The sequence below is a fragment of the Helianthus annuus genome, chromosome 2 (genome assembly GCF_002127325.2).
Source record: "Helianthus annuus cultivar XRQ/B chromosome 2, HanXRQr2.0-SUNRISE, whole genome shotgun sequence".
Classification (NCBI taxonomy): domain Eukaryota; kingdom Viridiplantae; phylum Streptophyta; class Magnoliopsida; order Asterales; family Asteraceae; genus Helianthus; species Helianthus annuus.
Genome location: NC_035434.2, coordinates 48867618 through 48895399, shown reverse-complemented (window position 1 = coordinate 48895399; position 27782 = coordinate 48867618). Strand labels below are relative to the sequence as shown.

General features: G+C 37.8%; 2 long non-coding RNA genes across 2 annotated transcripts; both read left to right on the top strand.

The window, feature by feature from the left end:
• Nucleotides 1-9508: 9508 nt before the first annotated feature.
• LOC110903535 lies at nt 9509-10919 on the top strand. The gene is made up of 3 exons (XR_002572041.2): nt 9509-9587; nt 10137-10193; nt 10733-10919. It is a non-coding gene; the product is annotated as an uncharacterized LOC110903535 (long non-coding RNA).
• A 5571-nt stretch (nt 10920-16490) lies between these two features.
• Nucleotides 16491-17899, top strand: LOC110903527. Its single transcript, XR_002572028.2, has 3 exons — nt 16491-16569; nt 17119-17175; nt 17713-17899. It is a non-coding gene; the product is annotated as an uncharacterized LOC110903527 (long non-coding RNA).
• The last annotated feature ends 9883 nt before the right edge of the window (nt 17900-27782 follow it).

Below are 27782 nucleotides of genomic sequence, written 5' to 3'. Positions count from 1 at the left end.
CATCGGTTTGTAAATTCAGGGGCCAATCTTGCAATTTCTTTGTGTGGTAGCCAAGTTACCACCTCTCCAAGGCTTTGCACCTGCTCCTAACACTTGTATGGTTGTGATTCATTGCTTAATGGCTAAACAAACCACTTGTCATGATCTTGTTGATCACCAACAAGTATAAATAGGCCACTCCATTCACTTGTTCTTTGCTCATTCTCATTTCTCCTCTCTACATCTGCTTGGGAGCTCTCCTAAGCTGAATTGGGACTTTGTCTTCTTTGTTGAAAAGATAGCAAGGACCCTAAGTGAGCTTCTTTCATTCTTTTTATGGCTTTTTCCTTATGTAGTGCAGAAAGTCAAACGTTTGGCCAACAGTTTGACTTTCGGTTTTGACCATCAATTGGTCAAGTCAAAGTTCAATTGAACTTTGAAACGTGATTGTAATCACGATAGTTATAATCCTTCGTGATTATAGCCGTTGATTACCACGTTAGCTAGTTATAGTGTCGAGTCAAAGTTTCGGTCAAAATGCGTTTTAGCACGCATTTTGCCTCGGAACTACTTTAGGGTATCAAAACACTTTGTTTTGATACCAAATCAGTAGGTTAGTCATGTTTTGACATGTTTAACTCGACACTATTAGTTTGTGCTTGTTTAGGGTCGTAAGGTAAGCGGTCTAAACAACCGCTTATACTTCCGAACCCGACCCGTTTGGTCGATCTTTAGGATCCGACCAAGCACACTTAGTGATCATGGTTACATAGGTAATAACCACTGAGGTTATACCTTATGATCACATAGGATTGGTTAGTCATATGCTTGTTAGCTTGTATGCCCATAGGAAATGACCAAAATGCCCTTTTGAAGTTAAAATCCGTATTTTGACTATGTGAACATAATTTTGACATATAACCTGATTTAGTAACATGTTTAGGGATTATTGGGCATGTAAGACTTGGCATAACACATAGTTAACCATCCGAACATAGTTTTACGCTAACGACGCCTTATAGTAGCTTATGTTACCATAATGTGTCGAAACGGGTCAAAAGCACTTAGGTAGGCTTTCTAATCAGAATGTTGGGCCTATTAAATCATACCATATGAGTTCAATTACTCATTTGATTAATAGAACCTCATTCTATCCTATCTCCCGATTTAGGAGCCGATTATTAACATAGTTACTATACTAGGTGCCGGTTGATTCCGTGACCCTTGGAGCTTAAATTGGTCTTATTCTTAAGACTAATTAGCAATCCCAAGTGAGTACATAGTTCCCCTATTTTACTGTTTTCAATTGTTTTGGGGTGATTCATATGTACAAAACGAATTACATGATTTAAACGATGATTTCAAAAACGATTAAGATGGTTTATACTAAACTAATAACGATTTCAATAAGGTGAACAAGACTTGTTGGTTGTGATTACATAACGAATGACATTCATTAGCTTTGGCCGAGCCGACCAGTATTAGGTTATGGTACCATAGGATCTGACAAATCCCGTTATCAGACTACACCCATGGTTATGTGTGGGGGTTATGTAGGTAACGACTGAACCTGATGATTGTTAACTTACCCTTTGGTGGTTTGTTAATACGAAACGAGAAACGAGTTAGACGAGTCACGAAGGTTTGAATGTTGTTAACGAGACGACCAAAAGTAGTTTCACTATTAAAACGAATACGATTTTGGGACGAGTTAAATGATTTGAAACGAGATACACGATTTGAAACGAGTTAAACGAATTAAACGATTGGTTTTGGGTAGTGATTAGATAATGGGACGGGTGTAGTATGATAGAATCATGGTAGATACGCCGCTGGTACATCTTATATATAAGTGCTTCTATCATGTTACATTGCGTGTCATTATTTAGTTCACTGGGGAAACGATTTTTAAACGATGTCACACCACGAGGTTTTCGAAACGATATAAACCATACGAGTTTTATTAACGAGTTTTTACGAGATGTTTACAAGTTGTTATACTAAAACAAATATTTTTGAGTTAAGAGTCATGGCTACGAGATTTTATAAACTATAACCAATTTGATTTGTGTTGGTTATTTATGTTGCAATACACTTTTCAAAACAAGGTTTGTATTTTGACTCTTGTAGTCTAATGAGATACTGCAACATATAAACGAGCCATGAATCCGATACTCCCATAAAACCTATGTACTCGCCAGCATTTCTTTGCTGACTTTATTTTTACATATGTTTCAGGTGGTATTACTTGATGTTGCTTGCTAGGAAGCGAGGTCACTTAGGATCTGGACAAGGCCTTAGTGACTTAAAAACAATTATAAACAATATGTAGTTTGTTTGTTTGGTTTAATGACAATGAACATTTCCTAATATTTCAATAAAACAAAACCTTTAACTACCATGGTTGTGGAACAATAATTCTGTCGCCTCACTCCCCGGCGTTTCCGCCGCGGTTTGTTGTTTTAACGCGGCCGGGGTGTGACATCACGCCCCAACCCAAGCCCACCCGGGGTGGTGGCTTGGGCGTTTTCCCCCAACCCACGCCCCAATAACACCCTCTTTTCTGACACTTAACAAAACTCACACAAAAAGGAGATAATCGAGAAGAAGTTATCGAGTCTGGGCATTGAACTACCAATGCGAGTCACCAACCGTACACCAAACACACAAAAAAAGGAAATCGCAGACACAATTACCACATCGAAGCCCAAAGATTGACTAATCTAAAAGTAATCGTAGCGCCGACAACGAAAAACAAACAAAATACGAATGGAATGCTTAACCCAAACACACAAAAACAGCAATTTGCACACCTAATTAACAAATCCAAAAACAAAGAAGCACAAATTTAAAAGCTTCCTGGAAGATACTAACCTGGAAATTAAACAAAGACAACATGTAGATAAATCATAGTCACATAAATCGCTCAATAGGTCACGATCTACGATCCGGATCGAGCGTACCGATTCGCGGTACGAACGCGTTCCGGGAACGCTCCAAATCGCGAATTCGACAGTGAAATTAGCATTCCGAACAATTAATTGAGTCATACCTGTTGATATAGGAATCACGAATTCCTAATTTGCAAAACACGTTTCTTGAGTATTCTAATTTCCAACTTTGTAAGAATATGAAAGACTTGATTGATATTATTAATATGTTTGATTACAATATATAGAGATCACAAGAACCATAGAAACCTAATCGAGCCCGTGGGCTTACACTAGTAAACCCTAGTATAAGAATGCAGTCCAATACTCCCCCGCAGTCTGAGCGGTAGAAAATTGAACGCTTAGACTGGAAAAAAAAACAAAACAATAAAAATAAACTAGTCTCGATCTCGGTTCTTGACTCGTAGGTCCAAATTTCTGCCAAAAAATACCTGGTTTTGCCAAAAGAAATAACAATCCGTATTCTAATTCACATTAAATCGGTGTACGGATTCCACTGCTTTAGTTTCTTAGTTCCCGGAATAATAACACAAGACAAGCAAGATCTCAGTCGGCCATGGCAAGACGAACAAGGAAGAAAGACTGTAGAAGACAACCGGCGACCATGGTCGAGCGCGGTGTGTCTAAGAGAGATGGTGATGGCCGGTGACCGTGGTCAGGCGCGGCTTCAAAAAGAAGTGAGATCCGTAGATCAAAGAAAGAGATCTGGTCAAACCATGGTTTGATAGGCTAAGATCGGTGGCGGCAGACCGTGGACAGGTGAACGAAAGAAAGAAAAGAAACAAATAGATATCTGGCGACCGTGGTCGTGCAGCTGTGTGTCGAACCGAACACCGATGACCATAGTCAGGCGAGGACTTCGAAAAGAAGTGAGATCCGTAGATCCAAGAAAGATAGAGGGCGAAGGGCGGTGATCATGTTCAAGAGGCAACAAGAGAGAGAATATAGATCCGTAGATCTAAGTGATCAAACCGTGGTCTAAGATTGATGGCCACGGTGACAATGAACGACACGGCTGTGGACCGTAATCCAGCATGTGATGCGGCAACACGGCTGGCGGCTAGTGGACCGTAATCCTGCTAGAAAGAGCGACTCAACTAAATGGCGGCGCCAGAGGACCGGAGTCCTACAAAAGAACGGTGCGCCGTAGCGGCTCAATTTTCAGATCAGTTTGGCAGACAGGGGATATTGTTTGGAACCGTAACTGAGACTTTATTTAGAACGTGAAATAAGAAAAAAAAAGAATGATAGGAAACGAACGGGGGCCGGACAGGGCGGCGGCAGTGGCGGCACGCCGCCCTGTCTAGGGTTTTTCTCAAGTGGAGACGACTAGGGTTTAATTATTTTTGTGTGGCGCGGCGGAAACGGTATAGAGTGTGGGCTCTGATACCATGTAAGAATATGAAAGACTTGATTGATATTATTGATATGTTTGATTACAATATATAGAGATCACAAGGAACCATAGAAACCTAATCGAGCCCGTGGGCTTACACTAATAAACCCTAGTATAAGAATGCAGTCCAATATCCCTCATTCCCATTCTCAATTCGCAATTCTGATTTTTTATTGAAATGTTGAACCATTGTATTTGGAAAGAAACCAAAAGGTGGAATGAGGAAGACGATGAAAGTGACGGCAGTTGTTTTTGTAGGATTTACAATACATCATATTATTTCCTTTATGTTACAGTTTAATCCTTAATGTTACAGTTTTGGTCAAATTTGACCCTAATATTTTCTAATTTGTTTATTATTTTTTTAAGTTTATTTGTTGTATACATATAGCTTGGTTAGGGTGTAAGGGGCACTCCCCTAAGAGGGGAGTCCCCTCTCTTACGCACCACCAATCAGCTAGTGCCACGTCAACTCCCCTCTTAAACTCCCCTAACACCCCATTTTGATGGCGGCACTCCCCTCTTAGGGGACTTGGTTTTTTTTTTTTTTTTGTAAAATTATGCATGTTTATAAATTAAAAAATATTAATAAAAATAAAAATTAAATAAAAGACATTTCATTAAATTAAAAAAAAAACAACCTAGAAAAATAAAAATTACATTCAAACTAGAAAAATAAAAATTACATTCAAACTAGAAAAATATAAAACCAAACTACTCGTCGTCGAAACTCACTTCAAGGTGAGGTAGATCTAAACTTCCGAGATGCTCAACAAGATCGTGTTTTAGTCTCCAATGCGTGTCTTCGTCAATGAGCTCGCTATAAGCTGTATCATCGAAGACGGGTTCGACTGGAGGATCTTGAATATGTACCGGTGCTATCGCCCTTCCGTCGTCTTTTATAATCATGTTGTGTAAAATAAGGCACGTATACACGATGGACCTTATCTTTTTCACCGTTTTCGAACGCATTGGACGATTTAGTATTCCCCACTTCGCCTTTAACACACCAGACGCCCGTTCCACATCTTTTCTTGCGGCCTCGTGTTGCCTCTTGAACTTTTTTTCATTCGGGATGTGAGGATATGGAAAAGACTTCACAAACACGGACCAGGTAGGGTAGATCCCATCAGTAAGATAATACCCGCGTTTGTATAAGTGGTTGTTCACTTGAAATGGACAATTTGGCGCTGTTCCGGTTCGTTGAGCAAGAAATAATGGAGATTGTTGCAGCACGTTGATGTCGTTTTGTGAACCCGCCGGGCCACAAAAAGCATGCCAAATCCACAAATCTTGTCATACGCTTCTGTCATACGCTTCCACGTCACTAACAATTTTTAGGAACAAAGACTTGGACATACGAAATCTCTGACGAAAAGTATCGGCATTAAATTTTGGATTTTCAACAAAATAATCGGCCATGAGTGTCTCATGGCCTCCCTCACGATCTCGACGGACTATTTTTTTTACTAGACGATGCCGTGTCTAGTAGCTCCGCTTGTTGGTTGAGATTTTGGAAGAAAATTAAGCTACCATCGCTTCACGATGCATCTTTATCGTCGGGAAAGTCAGGTAGGGGAGAAAAAAACAGAAACTTGGCATCCATTTTGGGTTGTATTTGATAGATTTGTGAGTTTGAGAGTGGTGGGTGTGGTAAAAAATTTGATTAGGTTGGTTATATTTATATTGTTAAAAAAATTGAATTTTTTTTCTTAAATTTGACCATTGCCAACGGTCCTTTCTTGAATCTCGTGCCATTCACCGCGGTGACTCCACACCGATTACCCTCACCGATTCGGGTCCCCGCATGGACGGCGGCGGTGTTCCCGATCGGTGGATAGGGTCACCGAACCCCTCCCCGCTTTACGCCCCGTTCACCCTTAGTTGTACATTGAATGTATTAAAGAGTTTTCGTGCTTCTTTATGTTGTAATCGTACCACATTATATGGTACATCGTACCAAAGCAATCCGAAATGAGCCTACCCATCCTCGTACCGAATTTTAGGGACCTAGCGAATTGCGATCCCGTTTTACGTTCCCGTACCAGAGCGTACCGCGAACCATGTGACAATGAGATAAATACTCTTGGAGTAAAAGGATTTATATGTTCAAGAGATAACACGTCACAATACACGTGTTGTCAAGAAAACCCAGAACCTAGCAGAAGCGTGTAAGAAATCGATAAAAGCAACACGCCTAAATGTCAGCATATCATACCTGAAGAAGACGAAATAACAAACAAAATTGAGAAGACGGCTTGAATTCAACGATTAGTATCCTAGCAAATGACGATTAAGAGTTAATTCTAAGAACAAAAACCATAGTGCCCTATCAATTAAAGCAATAATCAGAATAGGACCAAAATAACCTCACTATTGGGATTTCTTGTTTATCTTTTCTGGTATATATAAACAACCTCGCTAACGACATTTCTTTTCGGTTCTCACAATATTCTATGATTTAGGTTTTATCAGAAATAAAGCATTTGCATATTCATAAGAAGCAAAACAAACATATTAAAATATGTATTACTATAAAAAAGGATCCAAACATCAACATCTAGTGGGCATAAATACTGTTATGGGTCATTTTCAAAGCATACATATCCTGACCAATATCCTGCCTTTGTTTGTTCGCTTGTGACTAGGATGCTGGAAGAGGATATTACTGACATCTTGGGTAATATCCTGAGATTTGTTAATTAACCACGTGCAGGTTGAAGACTAAGACTTACCAACGGTCGAAAGGACTTCTTCTCCTCAAGACTCGGATGAATTTGTTGAAGAAGAGACGTTGAGCCCGAAAGACCAGGTCTACAACGTTCAATGAGGGAATATCCGGTGGATCCCGCAAGTTTAGGGTAGTTTGTTGGTTTATCTTTACTATAAATAGATGTGGTGGATCAAGTTTAAGGCACACACACTCTTTCACCAATACTTCCGTACACTTTTGCTCTCTAGCTACTAGCAACCACTACACACAAACACTTGTACCCAAATCTCATTGTAACACTTAGTTGATCCGCACCACATCCTGCACTGTATCCTGATATTTGAAGCAATAGAAGAACTAGGCAGCTGCGATTGTCAGCTCCCGAGGTTTTATGCCGGCGATCTAGATTGATCAAGGGCTTTCCTCGTACATCTCGTGTCATTTACTTTACTTTCTGCTCATTGTTTGATCAATAATACAGCTCGATATCCTGAGCCGTATCCCGAATACTGTTTTCATAAACAACTTAGCAAGCACATTTTCAACAACATTTTCTAGCACACTACGTCACTTAACTAATTTGATCATTAAATTGCTTAGGTAATTTTTGACCAAAACAATTTGGCGCCCACCGTGGGGCAAGTGGTGCTTTCTTTACTAAAAATCTTTATCAAATCGCTAATCAGTTTTCTGTTTTCAAAACTTTTTGCCACATTGTCCATAATGGCCTCAAGATCAAACATGAGTTCCTCTACTGTGTCTGCTATGACTTCTGCTACTACTGGTCCAGTGCTTCCACCACCTCCTCCAAGGATGCAATCTTCTTCGCAACCTCAGGACGTTATCCCTACCCGGACTGTTCAGGGATCTGCTCCGATTTTGGCTTCTAATGATGAAATCCTAACTTTATTTGGGAGTGTGCAGGAACAAATGAGGCAGCAACAAGAAACGAACCAGATGCTGTTGAGGGAGATACAACTCCTGAGGTCCGGCTCGAGCAGACCTGCTGAGGATATCGTCACTCCATTACAGCCCAGAGCTTTGAACTTTAGTTCAGCCGTGTATACTGAGGATAATAGGGGGAATATTGTGCCCAGCCTCCCTCAGAATCCTACTCCTGAGATACCCTCCTCGGTTAGGATGTCTACCGTGAGGAGCTCGGGATATGTTTCGGGATATGGGCAGAATCCTTCGACCGGTAACGTATCTAATAATAATAATGCTATTACCACTAACAGTGTTGGATCTTTGCAGGATACAACTGTAACGTCAGAATTATCCAGGGAGCTTCAGAAATTAAAGGATATGATATCCAGTGTACCTGGGGTGGTGCAGCCAATTCCTGAAGTATCCCAGGATAGCCACAGGATATCTCGGTTCGTGCATCCTATATGTGATGCTGAAATCCCTAAAAGATTTCAGACTCCGAACATGAAGCTTTACGACGGAACCACGGATCCTGAAGAGCATATTGCCCAGTATAGGGAAAAGATGGAGATCAACCCTATCCCTCCAGATCTCAAGGAAGCTTGCCTGTGCAAGGGTTTCGGTTCTACTCTGACAGGATCAGCCTTAAAATGGCTGTTAAATGTTCCTCCGCATTCGATTACATCATTTGCCCACTTAGTCAATTTATTTAATAGTCAATTTTCTTGCAGTCGGAGTTTTGAAAAACTAACCAGTGATCTTTACAGGATAACTCAAGGACCTCAGGAATCCTTGAGGGAATATGTGAACAAATTCAGTCGAGAATCCTTGGATATCCCACATCTTGATGTTGCAACAGTTGTGCAAGCCTTTAAGATGGGGTTGCAAAAAGACTCTCAGTTTTATCAGGATCTTGTAATGAATCCCTGCAGGAATCTTGACGAAGCTCGTAACAGGGCTCTGAGATATATTCGATTGGAGGATGACAAAAAAATGCAAGAAAAGATGAATGCATCCTCAACATACGAATCGACTAACAGGAAATCAGAATCCTCATATAAGCCATATCGCTCCAAGCCATATGGCAGAAATGATAACAAGAGAGTGAACGCCGTTGAAGACGAGGATCCTGAAGAATATCCTGAATTATCTGAATATTGCTTTTCTGTTAATATACCTGAACTAATGTATGCTATGTGTAACACCCCAAAGTTTTAGAAGTCATGAGATGATATTTTAATCTTGATGTGTTTAAAAAGAATATTGCAAATGTAAATTTTTTTGTTAAATGAAAGCTAAAATATGAGCTAGTAAATATGTAAAAATGACTAACCAAGGTAGTCATAGTAAGAGTGACTCTTGTGTAGAGAGGATAAAAGTTGTGCTTAAATAAATAACAAATGAAAACTATAAGGGCTGAAAGTGAATAATTGAATGAAAGTTAAAAACAAAAAAAAAGTGCAGTGTGTGTATGTGTGTATATCGTACGAGGGAGAGAGATAGAGAGAGAAAAACCTTCACCTTCAACAACAACAAAAAATTCAGCAATCAAAGATGCTATAGGGCTGAAATCGAATGCATGAATAAGGTTTCTTGTTCATCTAAGTGTTCTAAACATAAGGTAAGTTGAACTTTACGATTTGATGATCTTTCATGAAGAGGGTTGTAATCAATCCATGAAATTATATGAAATTAAGCTTGAATGTTGGTTAGAATCATCATTTAGAAGATGAATTATGCTTGATTATGACCATTTTGATGATTTGAATTAAAACCCATTTGTAGTAGTAGGATGATGAAGTATGATAATCTTGAGTAATGTTAGTTGTAATATGATTATGTGAAATTGAATTATGCTTATTGATGTTAGATAAACCTGAGAATTTGAAGAAATTATGTGTTAATGATGATTGCCATGATTTGGAAAAGACTTGGTAGGAATATACTTATAATGCTTGTACATTATGCTTGTTAAGTTGTACGCACACTAGGTGCTCGATGAAATGCCTTAGGCTGAATTTGATAAGTTTAATTTAGACATTTGTTGTCAATATGTAATGATAATCAAAGAGAATGTGATTATGTTAAGTTGTTGTTATGATGGTTCAAAGGGGTAAAAATGTGAAATGAAAGTTTATGTAAATTCTAAACGGTATGATGCCATGTTTAGGAACAAGAAAGGAAGAAAGTTCAAGTCGATCACAAGAAAAGGAAAAGCAAGGCCAAGGTAAGTTCTTATGAACTTCGCTTTGTTAGAATGTAGATTTTTTTTTATGTTAGTTCTTATAATGTAAATTGACTGAAGTCCATGTTAAGATTTATGGTTAATGTCATAACGAGGAAATTGGTAAAGTATTGAGTTAAATGGAAGGTATATTCGATAACCCGTATGAATGGGTCGAAAGTATGAAAAGTAAATTATGTTGATGATGTAAGGACCCGTAGTTAAACGGGTCAAATAAGATGGAAACGCAAGGCAATTGTAATGGCTATGTGTTGACTTTTAAAAAGTCTGACTAGCAAAGTATGTAAAAGATGGATGTGAGCCTAAGAAAATGACCCGTATGAGTGGGTCGGACGAAACGATAAGTATTCATGATGATAGAGATGGAAATGTGTATTATCCATTTAATTGGAGTTGTTATTTGTGAAGGATGAATGAAAGGGTAATTTGACTTGGTAACGGGTCGAATAAAGAAGTAAGGAAAGTTGCATTAGTAATGTAATTTAAATGAACTAACATGTAAGTTGTTGTTATGGATGTAGGTAAATCGCATGCTTGAACTCGACGACTTGGAACGAACACTCTACAAGGCCTATATGCGCTTTCGAATGCAAGATTTGTCAAACGGGTCGAAACTTAATGTTAACTTTTGAAACTTTGTAAATTTAGCTTTTATGGTATTTTGTTAGTATGATAAATTGATGTAAGTTAGTTGTGAAGTTTATGACTATCGAATCATTAGATGAATGTTTTAAAATTTTTAAATTCGGTTCGATTTTTGGTAAGGGTATTTTTGTAAAAATACCAATGTTAGTAAAGAACGTTATCATGTTGTGTCGTTTTGATCGTTTGACAAAGATGGGCGTTTCAAGTTGGTATCAGAGCCTAGGTTTGAGAGATTCGAGCATGTTGGAGTGCTCGTACTCAAACCGAAAGCTCCCAAGAAAGAGTGTGTTCGCTCCAAGACGCAAGAAGAGGTAAACTTTTAAGAATTTCTTATTAACTTATTATATGAATGGATGATTTTACGAGAAAGACTAGAAAGAAATGAAAAAAAAGTAAGAACGTTTGAAAAAAGTAGGTTTAGAAACCCCGGGGGGCTGGCTTGAACGGAAAATATTCAAGATAGATCAAGAGGGCTGCAATAAAAAAAAATCAAAAAGCTGTGCTGGGCGCTACCGTAAGCTACGGTAGGTACTGTTGGTTAATTGTTCACCGTAAGACAGATGAAAGTCACCGTAGCCTTTTAAAGGACACTGTAAGCTAAGATGGCCACCGCAGCTTACGGTAGAGGCCCAGATACAAAAAAAAATAACCGTAAGCTACGGTAGAGTAACCGTAGCTTACGGTGGACTCAGGCAGCAATGAAATTTCTAATTTAGACCCCTAAATCTTAATAATTTCTATTAAACCCCAAATGTAGCATAGTATTTATTGAGAATGCATGAATTTAAACACGCCATGTGTTTAAAGAAGGACCATAGCCTACGACGGGTCTAGCAAATGCTCAAAAAGCTTGAAATTTTCAATCAAGGCCAGTCCGATACCCCGTTAAACTTCTGAAAACGCATCGTAGGGTAGTAAGATCATTTAGAAGTTGTCCGACTCGTGTCAAAGTGCTTGGTAATGAGGATGTGTATGAAAATGAAGGATATGAATGACGTTAGTACCGGGTTTATTAACCCTACGACGAAAAGTATGCGGTGTGGTCATGAAGTGGCCGTTAACCCCAAGAATGATGAAAAGTATGCAGCGTTGTCATGAAGTGGCCGCTGGCACCGAGAATGATGAAAAGTATGCGGTGTGGTCATGAAGTGGCCATTAACACCAAGAACGGATGGAATGAAAGTACAATAGTAATGAGTAAGAGAATGAAAGTCATTAAAATATGTTTTAATTTTATTAACATATTACTTAAAATATGTTATAGAATATTTCCTAAGGCCAATCCAATAGCTCCGTCAAGCTTCTGAAAAAGTAACCTATGAAAATTAAGGTACTCTAAATGTAAACGGGTCATATCGAAATGTTTCGAAGTAAGAACGTATATGATTGGAAAGTTATAAATGAAGTTCTAGTTAGGTTCATCAACCCTATGATCAGAAGTATGTGGTGTGGTCATAAAGGACCGTTAACACATAGTATGAAAGAAAAAAAATGCTAGAATGAAGTGAACATGACCAAAGAATGAAAATTAGTAATGATCTAGAATGTTATAACATATGGCTGATGAGAATGAAGCAATTGTTAACAAAATACGTTTCGAGTAACAGATGGTGCGAGAAAGTAAGTAAGAAGGACGAGGGATTCTATTTCCCTATGAACGAAAGGCATGCATGATACAGCCTATCGTGACCAATGTTGATGATGATGTATAAGTGAAATGAAAGTTGTTGAAATATGAGTATGAATGCATGAATGTAACTTGAGATAACATAAAGAGTATAGGAAGTAATGAATTTAAAAAAAAATGTTTAATGTAGATGACGGATGGAGGGAATACAAACGATAACAAATGGCACGGTAAAAAGGAATAAAAGCTATGATTACGGAAGAAGTTGGTATGGTTCTAGAATGTAATGAAATGGATAGAAAATGAGTATGTTTACACCTAGAATGTAGTGAAGTGTATGAATGATGAGTATGATCAAGCTTAGAAAGTATTGAACATGAGAGAATGATAGAGTTTTGAGTGTAGTATGGACCTAAGGATGAAAATCTTGTCAAATGAAAAGTAAATGGTAGTAGAATGAAAATTTTAAAGGAAGATATTTATGTGAAAACGCGACAAATGAAATAGAATGTAGAATATAGCGTTGGGAAGCAACACTTGAAGTTGAATATAGAAGGTGGCTACGAGACGTGTCACATGAGACGGGATGGAGGATGATGTGATGAAAGAAAGAAAAGTGGAAATGAACGGGTTGAACCCGTAGATGAGGGTGAATTAGCATATAAGGAAGAAAGGTACAGAAGAAGATGTTCTAACCCCTAAGCAAAAACGGGTCAAACAAACTCGAATGAAATGCCCGAATGAACAGCCATAATGGAAGGATTGTATCCGGGTGGTAAGCATTGATAGAACCTTAAGAATGGGTTATAAACGGATAAAAGTTAGAGTCTTTAGGTGGGAAGGAATGTATGAAAGCAAATGAGGAGATGCTTTTCTCTACCTAACTAAAGATTAGTGTAAACATAATAGGTAAGTGGCACAGGGAGCCTGGTCGGTCAAGTATGATGTTGGACTAAAGGAATGTATATACATATATATAGGTGATGTATATGTGAATGTACGTGGAAATAGGTTGTAGCTGGTTGTGGGAATATGAATAAGGATATGTTGATAGCATGGTTGTAAAACAAGGTTTCCAAGGCCGAGTACTCCCCGAGTAGTCGCTACAAGGTAGGCTGCCGAGGCGACTATCTCTAACTCCGCCTAGTTACTCGGAATCGATCAAACGCGGTCAAACTCGGCCAAAGTCAGATCTAATAGGTCAATTCGGGCCGAGTTTGACTTAAAAAATAATAAAACATAATTTATATGACTATCATATTAAATAATAAACCTCATTTTCACGTATTTTGTTATAAATATTAGTAAATTTATGTTATTAGACATGTATTTAGTTTCCGAAAACTAATTTCTTTATAACTTAACATGTCCGAGTACTCCCCGAGTACTCTCCGCCTATGCCGAGTACTCCCAACTCCCCAGTCGACCGACTAGGGAGCGCCTAACGACTTTTGCAACCATGGTTGATAGTTAACCGTGGTAGACCCAAACGGGATATACGAGTAAGAGTAAAACATGTGACAAATGTGGTATCATGTGATAGTGTAAGTAAATATATATACATAGAGAGATGTTGAGGTAATAAAAGATTTATGATGGAAGAATTATGCGCTGAATGCGTTACGTATTAAGCATGTAATGATCAAACTCATGAGGATTAGAATGAATAATGGGCTAACACCTAGATGGATGATTTAAGCACTTACAAGGATAGGAATTCTGTAAAAAATGGTAAAATGATAATAAGTATATTTAAAATTGAAAGTTTAAATGATATGAACTAATTTCAAGAATGATGGAGGTGGCCCAATGTGTAAACATAATTACATGTTGGACTTATTAATAAAGGATATAAAAGAAATGGGATGGCAAGAACAACGTTTGCATAAGTATGTCCAAAATCAACGAGAAAGTACAAATATGCGAGCTAGTCCATACTGTAGGAATAGAAAGGGTGATGACCAAAGGTTATGGACTTCAATTGATGAAGTTGAACATGTAATATGGCTTGGAAGTAAATCATCAAACTAGTCAAAGTAAGGTGGATAACTAGATATTGCGTACGAAGAAATTTTGTAAATGATTGAAAAACATAAGCTAATGTGCAAATCAAAGTGCAATAGGAGAAAGGTATGGAATGAATTAGCAAACAACTAATTGCGATGGAATTACTAAATGTCGTTGTGGAAAGATGGCAAGAGTCGACCCACATATTGGGAAAAATGGGTAGTGGAAAGGAAAGGAAAGTAAGGAACTGGTAAGAAAGCGGAGTACATGCTTAGTATGCCAAATTTAGAATGATTAGAAGGAATTGTATGGAAAATGTGAAAGGTTAACATTGAAGGAAGTTAGAATGAAAATACTAGATTGCATAACTATTAGATAGGTAGAATGTTACATAAAGAATGATTGCGTGGAATATAAAATAAAGAATATTTTAATGGAATGTGGCATAAAAGATATTTTGCCACAAGTAAACCTTGCAAGGAATATAAGATGGGATTTCGCCAAGACATGAAATTTTAGACTAATTGAGTAAACGAATGAAAAATTTAATGGATCCTGCCCCTAGTCGGGCTCTCTAGCTTATGTGAGGACTTATTAGAAGGTAAACCTCTAAAGAAATGTTCACGAGTTAGAGTTCGTATACCTAAGATTCATGGTTCGTGTTATAAGACAACCCTACGAGGTAGAGTGTGATCTAAATTATCGAATGAATGGTTGTACCAAGTTTTATGTAATTCATACGTGGAATGGAATGGCATGTGTAATAAGTTTATAATCTTGTATATAACGAAACCTTAGTAAGCATATAGGTAAGAATTAATCCATTGTGGTACAATGTTAGGTAATGCCTTAGCATAAATTGCTAGAAGGAATGGCGTATGTATGACAACTATGGAATGTGATGACTAGTATAGTTACGCATGACACCTCGAGTGTAATACGAGTTACACAAATGTGAGTATTGATTACTTGATCATATTGATAGCGTGATTAAAGCCTTATGTTGGCCCTTGTAACCAATGGATAGACGGTAAAGAAGTTAGAGCAAGATAGTATACACCCGACTTGTATAAATGTATACATTAAATTGCGGTTAACCATGCAGATATGGTAGATCATCAATGAAAGAAATATTGGTCTCGGGTAGAGATCACACATAGGTATCGCAAGAAAAGTATGAAAGAAATTATCAAGCAAGCGCCATGAAAGAAATTTTTGCTTGATATTGGCCCAGGAAGGATGGGATGTACATAGAAGCTGAGTAGTTAACAACTATTAAATGACGTATGACTTGTGACTTTATATGATTGAATAGGAATGAGCAAGTATGAATATTATGATAATTATTTCCCCAAGTAGATGTAGAGGTATGCGGGAATGATTAACTTGACAGATAAGTTTTAAGAAATCAGCTTGAACAAATGAACGATGATCATGGAATGATGTAATAGGATAGCATTGAATCATGCAAGATTGATTTACCAAGTGTATTAGACAAGTTTTAAAGTAGTAATGACCGATTCATCATGATGGATGATCGAATGAAAGCATGTTGTCGAAGTTCGAGGTGTGTAATTACGAAGGGATACTGGTAGACCTGTCAGAAGGTATGTATTCAGGTTTCGGGGACGAAACCTTCTTTAAGGGGGGTAGACTTGTAACACCCCAAAGTTTTAGAAGTCATGAGATGATATTTTAATCTTGATGTGTTTAAAAAGAATATTGCAAATGTAAATTTTTTTGTTAAATGAAAGCTAAAATATGAGCTAGTAAATATGTAAAAATGACTAACCAAGGTAGTCATAGTAAGAGTGATTCTTGTGTAGAGAGGATAAAAGTTGTGCTTAAATAAATAACAAATGAAAACTATAAGGGCTGAAAGTGAATAATTGAATGAAAGTTAAAAACAAAAAAAAGTGCAGTGTGTGTATGTGTGTATATCGTACGAGGGAGAGAGATAGAGAGAGAAAAACCTTCACCTTCAACAACAACAAAAAATTCAGCAATCAAAGATGCTATAGGGCTGAAATCGAATGCATGAATAAGGTTTCTTGTTCATCTAAGTGTTCTAAACATAAGGTAAGTTGAACTTTACGATTTGATGATCTTTCATGAAGAGGGTTGTAATCAATCCATGAAATTATATGAAATTAAGCTTGAATGTTGGTTAGAATCATCATGTAGAAGATGAATTATGCTTGATTATGACCATTTTGATGATTTGAATTAAAACCCATTTGTAGTAGTAGGATGATGAAGTATGATAATCTTGAGTAATGTTAGTTGTAATATGATTATGTGAAATTGAATTATGCTTATTGATGTTAGATAAACCTGAGAATTTGAAGAAATTATGTGTTAATGATGATTGCCATGATTTGGAAAAGACTTGGTAGGAATATACTTATAATGCTTGTACATTATGCTTGTTAAGTTGTACGCACACTAGGTGCTCGATGAAATGCCTTGGGCTGAATTTGATAAGTTTAATTTAGACATTTGTTGTCAATATGTAATGATAATCAAAGAGAATGTGATTATGTTAAGTTGTTGTTTTGATGGTTCAAAGGGGTAAAAATGTGAAATGAAAGTTTATGTAAATTCTAAACGGTATGATGCCATGTTTAGGAACAAGAAAGGAAGAAAGTTCAAGTCGATCACAAGAAAAGGAAAAGCAAGGCCAAGGTAAGTTCTTATGAACTTCGCTTTGTTAGAATGTAGATTTTTTTATGTTAGTTCTTATAATGTAAATTGACTGAAGTCCATGTTGAGATTTATGGTTAATGTCATAACGAGGAAATTGGTAAAGTATTGGGTTAAATGGAAGGTATATTCGATAACTCGTATGAATGGGTCGAAAGTATGAAAAGTAAATTATGTTGATGATGTAAGGACCCGTAGTTAAACGGGTCAAATAAGATGGAAACGCAAGGCAATTGTAATGGCTATGTGTTGACTTTTAAAAAGTCTGACTAGCAAAGTATGTAAAAGATGGATGTGAGCCTAAGCAAATGACCCGTATGAGTGGGTCGGACGAAACGATAAGTATTCATGATGATAGAGATGGAAATGTGCATTATCCATTTAATTGGAGTTGTTATTTGTGAAGGATGAATGAAAGGGTAATTTGACTTGGTAACGGGTCGAATAAAGAAGTAAGGAAAGTTGCATTAGTAATGTAATTTAAATGAACTAACATGTAAGTTGTTGTTATGGATGTAGGTAAATCGCATGCTTGAACTCGACGACTTGGAACGAACACTCTACAAGGCCTATATGCGCTTTCGAATGCAAGATTTGTCAAACGGGTCGAAACTTAATGTTAACTTTTGAAACTTTGTAAATTTAGCTTTTATGGTATTTTGTTAGTATGATAAATTGATGTAAGTTAGTTGTGAAGTTTATGACTATCGAATCATTAGATGAATGTTTTAAAAATTTTAAACTCGGTTCGATTTTTGGTAAGGGTATTTTTGTAAAAATACCAATGTTAGTAAAGAACGTTATCATGTTGTGTCGTTTTGATCGTTTGACAAAGATGGGCGTTTCACTATGCAGGGTCTAGGAGATAAAGCCAGGTGGCCTCGGAAGAATCAACAAAAAGCTGATTGGAAGGATAAATCCAAATGGTGTGCCTTCCATGAGGATTTCGGACATATTACGGAGGATTGCATTGCTTTGAGGAAGGAAATAAGTTATCTTCTGAGCAAAGGATATCTAAAAGATCTCTTGGGAAGAAAAAAGAATAAAGGACAGTATACTGAAAAGGATCCTGAACGAGCAGCCTCACCTCCCCCGGATGCCAAAATAATCAACTTTATTTCGGGAGAATCCGATATTTGTGGGACTTCGTATTCAGCGGCAAAGAGACATGCAAAAGAAGCTAAGGCTGAGAGGGGAGACAAACCTGTCAAGATGACTACCCTCACAACCGACAAAATGATCACTTTTGACGCTGATGACAGGGATACTGTCCAGGATCCTCACCATGATGCTCTGGTAATAACGTTATATGTGGCTAACCATTTTGTACGCAGGATACTGGTTGATAATGGCAGTTCCGTCAACATAATCCAACTGGAGACTCTGAAGAGAATGAATGTGTCTCCGATGGATATCACTTCGAAGTCTACTGTGCTCGTTGGTTTCAGTGGAGAAGCTAGGAACACAGTGGGAGAGATAAAGCTGCCCGTATATGTCGAAGGAGTCAACAAGATGCAACGTTTCTGTGTGATGGATTCTCTATCCTGCTATAACATCATCCTCGGAAGACCGTGGATTCATGATATGAAGGCCGTTCCATCAACATACCACCAATGCATTAAGATTCCTACCCCTTGGGGAGTTGTCAAAATCGATAGTGATCAGCAAGAAGCGAAAGAATGTTACTCATCCTCAATGAAATCCTCGGCCAAACCAAGTCCAGCGTAGCAATTAAAGATACGGGCCCAGGATATCGTGGAGACTTCGGAGCAGGATGTGAAGAAAGTTATCCTGGACCAGGATAATCCTGATATCTCGGTGCTCGTAGGAACCAATATCTCTCAGGATATTGAAGAACAATTAATTAACTTTCTGAAATGCAGGATGTCTACATTCGCATGGAAGCATGAGGATATGACAGGTATATCAAAAGACATTATTACTCACAAGCTTGGAATTGACAGGTCATACAAGCCTATACAACAAAAGAGAAGGAAATTCGCCCCTGAACGGAATGCAATTATCCAAGAGGAAGTTGAAAGATTATTGAAGTCTAGAATGATTAGAGAAGTCAAATTCCCTAGATGGCTAGCAAATGTGGTAGTGGTTCAAAAGAAGAATGGGAAGTGGAGAGTTTGTGTAGACTACACAGACCTGAACAAAGCTTGTCCAAAAGACCCATTCCCTCTGCCTCATATAGACTCGATGGTGGATGCCACTGCCGGCCATGAAATGTTAACCTTCATGGATGCATCCTCAGGATTCCAGCAGATTCAAATGGAACCTTCAGACCAGGAGGATACTGCTTTCATGACACCAACAGGTATTTACTGTTATACTGCTATGCCTTTTGGTTTAAAAAATGCAGGTGCGACGTACCAGAGATTGGTGAACATGATGTTCAAAGACAAACTGGGTGTAGGATCGTTTGCTGACCCGATGAGTCGTTCAGAAGAGATCTTAGACTAATCCAGAGGCGGAATTCATTGAATTAGTCTTAGTAAAGCTTGATTTCACTCTTTAGGGTCTCCTTTATTGATAATCTGTCAAATTACAAGTACTTGGAGACAAATGGACAGGGCTTCGCCTTTACACACACACCGACTTCTTACTAGTATCGCTCATATGACCTATTTATAGACATCTAGGGTTGCTCATACGTACATGTACGTATGAGCGGTCCTACTTTGTGACAAATGAGCGGTCCAACCATAATGTCACATGAGCGGCCCATTAACATGTCATTCGAGCGGTTCATCCACATGTCCACTCGAGCGATCCTCAACCTAATTGGACTAATAAGCGATCCTATACAATACAAGATTTCTCGTTTACTGTTTACAATACAATCAGCTCTGCCCTAAGACTCGAACGAAGATGTAGTCGACAGACAACTGCACCAACAGACTCCCCCTTGAATGTTGACGGAATCTTCAGTGAGAGTCTTCAATCATTTCCAGCTCTTCACTCTTGTTCGGTCTTCTTCAGGAACTCAGCCTGGAATCAAATCTTCTACAGAAACTTCTTCCTGAAATCATATGCCTGGGTCTTTTTCTGGTTTTAACCTTCGTCAAACTTCCCCTATCATCATGCTAGGATCTCTGTCTGGAAATCGTTATCACCATTGAAATCAACTCCTGGCTTTCTCTGTAGCAACAGGATCAGAAGACTGCAAAACTCAAACACTCTATCACAAACCAAAATAATTGTGATTCAACTTAATGAATCAACTAATCATTTGATAGTTTTTTTCAAAATAAACACTGATTCACAATTTTGAAATATTTCAATTTCTGATTCAACCTAATGAATCATTTTAAACATTTCAAATGATTTAACCAACCCGTCTGTTCATCAAGTTTAGCCTTTGAGATTTTGAAAATCAGCTCATTACCATCAGTTGTCGAAAATCTTTTTGGATTTTTCAAAATATAAAATGTAAATGCAAAGACAGAAATTTAAGTGCAAAACAAACATATTTTTGTGAGTTTGTGCAAGAGGATCATATCAGTTTTTGAGACATAACACAAGCACCGTTAAGCTTCTAATCGTTTTAAGTTCTAAACGATTCACGTAGATTGACGATATAATTGTCCTCTTAAATTTTCATACAATTTTCAATCTATTCAGGATACTTTTAGATGTTTTATGAACTTAGCTCAATTCATGTGTCCCACCTCTTGAATATACTCCCGTATCCAGAATCCCAATATTCAGTCTTACAGGTATGAACACTACAAAGATGTCTGTATATAATTTAGGGGAAAGATGCGAGAACTAAGGGATCTCAGGTCAGAACTTCCGTTCAGCAGAGAGATATCAGCTTCGACTTAGTAGTGTGTCCCCTTTAGAGGATCTTTTAGCTACAACAGATGATTATCAATTTTATTGTCTAATCATTCTGAGGGCTATAATGCTATGTTTCAAGCATTTTGTGGAAAGTATTAGCCAAGGACTAGGTCAGAACTACCGTTCAGCAGAAGTCCCGGAATAATACCCCAGACATCATAGAGTATAAACACCTAGTATATCAGAATACGAGATCTTTCAAACGAGATTTCAGGGGTTACCTATATATCCAAATAGTGTTCCCCACGAATTTCATAAGCTTGAAATTTTAGGTTTATATCCCGAATAAATCTACTAAATGTACAAAAACCTATCGTCACATCATCAGTGAGACCGTTTATTACATTTAGCATTACATTTCTTTAGCGTGCTGTGATAGTCCAACTGATTTACTATCATTTCCTCTTGTTTCGCAACAAAACTCATTTTTACAATTTTTCAATGTTTTTGACATTTTCAAATTTTCTAATTTTTTTAAAATTTTACTCCCCCTAAAATCAAAATATGTCTCAATTTTGATTTTCTGGGAAAATTTGAAACAAACTGTACAAACTTGACAACCTGATAAGAATCACTTCAATTCTCCATCCACCTGGCATAAACAATCAGAACTCCCCCTCACAACAAACTAATTTCCCATAATGATTTCAAAACACTTAAGTTTGTTTTAATCAAAATGATTTTTCCGAAAAAATCAGTTTGTGTTCAAACCATTTGTAGTTTCGGGGTTATCTCTTCATCTTGTTTTCTTCAAACATTTTAAAGATATATCATTTCCAGTTTTAACATAATCCATCTGCAGAAAATCAAGTACAATTTAATGTCCCTGATTTACCACATGTAAATCGAAAAATCACCAAAGTGAAATTTCTCAAGAAATGTGCCGATTCATGATCCACGATACCATCTTGGGATCTCCGGCAAGTCAGGTTTTTCATTTAAACAGATTCACCCAAGCCTGACGGTCCTTGGGTGATTTCGAATTCTTGTTCAACAATGGTGGAAAATTTGCATCATCCATTGCTAAACCTGAATTCTCCTTTTTTACCTCAACCAAAGGCTCCTCTGGTTTTACCGTACCAGAATCATTGCCTGCAGGTGGCTTGTCTGACTTTGACCTGTCAGATTCATCGCCGACCTTTTTCTTCTTCTTCTCTCTTTTTTCTGTCCTCAGATTTGTATCTGATGAATCTGTCTTGCTTGACTTTGCAATCGAGGAAGTTGATTCATCAGAACTCTTATTCTTTCTATCCGGTAAACTCGAGGACAAAATCTTCTCGAGATATTCTCTCGCTTTCTTCCTCTTCTTCCTCAGTCTGTCTTTCTGCCCCTGCGAAAGCTTCACTTTCGTTTCTTGAGTTGACTGTTCTTGAACTTTAGGTTTCAAAACCTTCTGTTCCTGGGGCTTGACTTTGACTGGATTCTTTTTTGCCGATTTCTGAGAATTAGCCCTCAATCTTCCATTCGATCTCCTTGGGCATTCTCTGGCAATGTGACCTTTGATATTGCAATTAAAGCACCTCCTGGTCTCATATCTCCAGTACTGGCAGTTAACAGCAATGTGTCCATGATAGCCGCAGCTGTAGCACATTCTGTTATCGTACCTATCACCATTTTTAGTCCAAACACTCAGATCAAAGCATTGTTTGGCTTGGTGATATTCTTTTCTCAAACTTGCTGGATTTGGCTTTGAAGCACTGTGGTCCAACCTGCACCACTTATTACCAACAATTTTAGAATTTTCATTTTTTAATTTTTTTAATTTTTCCTTTTGATTGGATGATCGATCTGATGAACTTTTATTATCTTTTTGTTTCTGTTCCACTTTCTTCTTCAAAGGTTTCTGTTTAGAACATTCACCTTTTTCAGTTGATTGTAGAACAGTTTTCTGAAATTTTTCTTTCAAATTTAAAAACAATTTTTGTTTTTCTTTTTTAATATTTTCATCATCAGGTGTCTCATCACAATCGTCAACTTTGACAGAGTCAAAGTTTGTGACATCGTCACTTATTGGAACTGAATTGATCGGTTTTGGACAAGGAATATTCAACTTGTCAGATTTAGTCGCAAAACTGATCAATTTCTTTTCAAGTTCATCAATCTTGATCCTTGAACTCTTAGCTTCGTCTTCAAGCTTAGATATTCTTTCAAGATGAGACTTGATTGAATTTTCATTTTCATTTTTCAAATTTTCAAGAACAGATTTTTCATTCTCCAAAACATTTATCTGTTCTTGAAGTTTCACTTCATTAGCTTTCAGATTTTTGTTTTCCAATTTTGTCCAGAAATCTTCATTTTCTGACGATTTCTGTTTGTTTTCAAAAACCTTTACATTTTCTTTCAATTTCTTGTTTTCAAATGTCAAACTGTTCAAATTACTTAACAGTTTGTCATTTTCAACTTTCAACTTTTCACAATTTTCCTGAACTATAAGAATCTGCTTATCATCAGTTTGCTTCACATCTTCTAGCTTCTTGACTTCCAATGTCAAACTTTCCGCATCCTTCAAGAGTTTGTCATTTTCGGTCTTGAAGTTGTCACATTTTGAGCATGCTGATGCAGAACTTGAATACTCAGACTTTACAGATTCTTCATTCTTTGGAGTATCCTTTGTTTCCATCTTGTCGATTCCTGCACGAAAGAGTTTAATAAAATCAAAAGGATTCAAATTATCATCAATATAACCTTTCCTTTTGATATCATATTTCAGAGTACTCTTTGTTGCAAGAAAGCTACAAACTCTTCTATCAACTTCAATGAGTACATCCAGCTCCAGTTTATGTAAATTCTTTTCCATCTCAGCCAAAAATTCTCTCTTTTTCTTTTCTTCCTTATACCACTCTGTTCTAACTTCATTAAAGAACTGATATGGAAAAAGTTCTGGAAAAAAATCTTTCTGTTTCAGTTCAACCATAAACTCATCCCATTTAGCAGGTAATGCCGTTGTTAATTTTGATAGATATTCATCATTCGACATTCTAATACCTCTACTCCTCATGTTATCCGTTAAAATTTGAAAACGATTTTCTATCTCTTTCAATGTTTCTTCCTTTTGGCATATGAATAATTCAAAACTTTTGACCCAAGTGTCTGTACTCACATTTCTATAATTGGTATCCATATTTTTCATATACCAATTGTTAAAATCCTCTAGCTTAATGTTTTCTTGTTCGTCAAATACCATCGTCATTCTTCACAAATCCAACACGTGCTAGTTGACTAAAAAACGGATCACTAATGACCAAATGAGCGAATCAGATCGAACAAATAAACGATCCAAATACAATCTGACCAAATGAGCAAACCAAACTATTGGTCAGATAAGCGATCCAATCGAATAAGCAGTCTAAACTAACTGTCCGAATAAGCGATCCAGAACTTGTTCGTTAGAGCGGCTCAAAAGATATCCGTTCGAGCGATTCAAACGATGTCCGTTCGAGCGGTTCCAGAATTGCTTTTGGAGCGGTTCACAAGACAAATTTACGAGCGGTCCAACTAACTATGTATGGATGAGCGATCTGTACAATGTCAATACGAGCGGTTCAAGGTGATCCGAACGGGCGGTCCAAGAATTAAGCAATTTCGAGCGATCCAAGATCAATTGAACGAATAAGCGGTTCTCAGATGTACAGATAAGCGGTCCAAAACAATTTGTTTCGAGCGATCCAGAACAAGTCAGAAACGCGGTCCACTTTCGAACATCATTTTGACCCCAAAAAACTTCGAATTTTTGCTTCAAACTTTCCAGGGTTTGTCTAAACACAATTTCGCACAATCTGTGAAAAATTGATCAAATTCCGACCGTGAAATCTTCCCGAATCAGAAAAAGAAGGTGTAGAAGTGAGAATTTCGAGCGAAAATCGAGCTAAACAGCAAGAACTCTTCCTCCTGAGCTCTGATACCACATGTAGGATCGTTTGCTGACCCGATGAGTCGTTCAGAAGAGATCTTAGACTAATCCAGAGGCGGAATTCATTGTATTAGTCTTAGTAAAGCTTGATTTCACTCTTTAACGTCTCCTTTATTGATAATCTGTCAAATTACAAGTACTTGGAGACAAATGGACATGGCTTCGCCTTTACACACACACCGACTTCTTACTAGTATCGCTCATATGACCTATTTATAGACATCTAGGGTCGCTCATACGTACATGTACGTATGAGCGGTCCTACTTTGTGACAAATGAGCGGTCCAACCATAATGTCACATGAGCGGCCCATTAACATGTCATTCGAGCGGTTCATCCACATGTCCACTCGAGCGATCCTCAACCTAATTGGACTAATAAGCGATCCTATACAATACAAGATTTCTCGTTTACTGTTTACAATACAATCAGCTCTGCCCTAAGACTCGAACGAAGATGTAGTCGACAGACAACTGCACCAACACTGGGGGATACCATGGAAGAATATATCGATGATATGGTGGTGAAATCTAAAAAGGCCGAGGATCACCTCCAGGATATCAAGGGAGCATTTGATATCCTGGATCAATACAACATGAAGCTGAATCCTGCTAAATGCCATTTCGGAGTGGGGGCAGGAAAGTTTCTTGGGTACATGGTGACAAAAAGAAGGATAGAGGCGAGCCCGGAGCAGATTAAAGCTATCTTGAATATAAAGTCACCCTCGAATATGAAGGATGTTCAGCGGCTAACGGGACGAGTGGCAGCCTTGAATAGGTTTATTTCAAGATCCTCGGAAAAGTGTAAAGAATTCTATGATATCCTGAAAAAGAATAAGAAATTTGAATGGGGCGAGAAGCATGAAGCAGCCCTACAGGAGAAGCAGTATCTCTCAACCGCGCCTCTATTGATGAAACCTGAAGATGGCGAACCATTATCCCTGTATCTTGCAGTATCAGGGAATGCAGTAAGTGCAGTACTCGTAAAGGATCATGAAGGTCAGCAGTATCCTGTTTATTATGTTAGCAAAAGTTTGTTAAATGCTAAAACTAGATATTCTCACCTAGAAAAACTAATATTGGCTCTAGTAATGGCATCAACAAAGCTTAGACATTATTTTGAAACACATAGGATTCATGTTAAAACTAATTATCCTGTTAAGAATGTGCTTAGGAAGCCGGAGATGTCAGGTAGAATGGCTAAGTGGTCGGTAAAATTAAGTGCCTATGATTTAATATATGAACCTAGAAATGCAATAAAGTCTCAGGCTCTAGCAGACTTTGTGGCTGATTTCAGTAGTGATATTCAAAATGAAGTAGACCTAGAAGTGCAACAACTAGGAGAGAACTTAGAATCCTGGACATTATACACTGATGGTGCATCTAATGTAAGGGGTGTAGGTTTAGGAATACTACTAAAATCGCCACAGGGGGACATAATACCCCAGGCTGTCAGATGTGAATTCCCCGCTACTAACAATGAGGCAGAATATGAAGCTTTAATTGCAGGATTAGAATTGGCTAAGAATATGAATATCAAGAATTTGTGAGTATATGTTGATTCCTTCTTAATTACTAATCATTTTAATGGATCCTATGCAGTCAAGGGTGAGAAACTAATTGAATACCTCGGTATTCTTAAAAAATTAGCAGGATATTTCGATATTTTTACACTTGAACAGGTACCAAGAGAGGATAACGCCGAAGCAGACGCATTGGCAAACTTGGGATCATCAATCAGGATACCAGAAGGGACCCCGATACCGATATTACATATCCTGTATCCTGCAACGGATCCTCAGCATAAGGAAGTAGCAAGTATTCAAAATCCTGGAGTGGTGTATCCTGAAGAGGATCCTAAATCCTGGACAACTCCAATTATAAGATATCTCAAGGAAGGACATATCCCCGAAGATGAAAATCCTAAGGCATTTAGGATGAAGGTATCACGATTCACTATGATAAATAATATTTTATATAAGAAATCTCTTGCATGACCATACTTGAGATGCTTGGAGGATACTGAAGCCAAAGAAGTACTTCGGGATATACATGAAGGGGATTGTGGTAACCATACTGGGGGCAGGTCATTATTTTCAAAAGTATTAAGGACAGGATATTATTGGCCAACAATGAGAAAAGATGCTGCAGAGTATGCTCGAAGATGTGATGCGTGCCAAAGACATAGTAACATATTGCATCAGCTCGCTGAACCGTTATATCCTATTGTTTCCCCTTGGCCATTTATGAAGTGGGGGATGGATATAGTAGGAAAATTACCAAAGGCCCCGGGAGGAAAAGTCTTTATGCTAGCAATGACGGATTATTTCTCTAAATGGGTTGAAGCAGAGGCCTTTGTCCAAGTTAGAGACCAAGAAGTGGTGTCCTTCATAAAAAGGAATATCCTGACCAGGTTTGGGGTACCAGCTGAAATCATCTGCGATAATGGGTCCCAGTTTATAAGCAAGAGGACCACTGATTTCTGCAAGAGTTGGGAGATCAAAATGATAACGTCCACTCCAGTACACCCTCAAGCGAATGGGTAGGCAGAATCCTCAAACAAGATAATTGTCAACAATTTGAAAAAGAGACTTGGGGCTAAGAAGGGAAGATGGGCAGAAGAATTACCATTTGTCCTATGGGCTGACAGGACAACTGTGAAGAATGCTACTGGGCAAACTCCATTTTCCTTAGTATTTGGAGCAGAGGCAGTAATCCCGACAGAAATGACAATACCCACTGTAAGATCTACCCTAAGTGATCCTGAGCAGAATCCTGAAGCCTTGTGTCAAGATTTAGACACTATAGATGAAAAAAGAGATGCGGCAAGG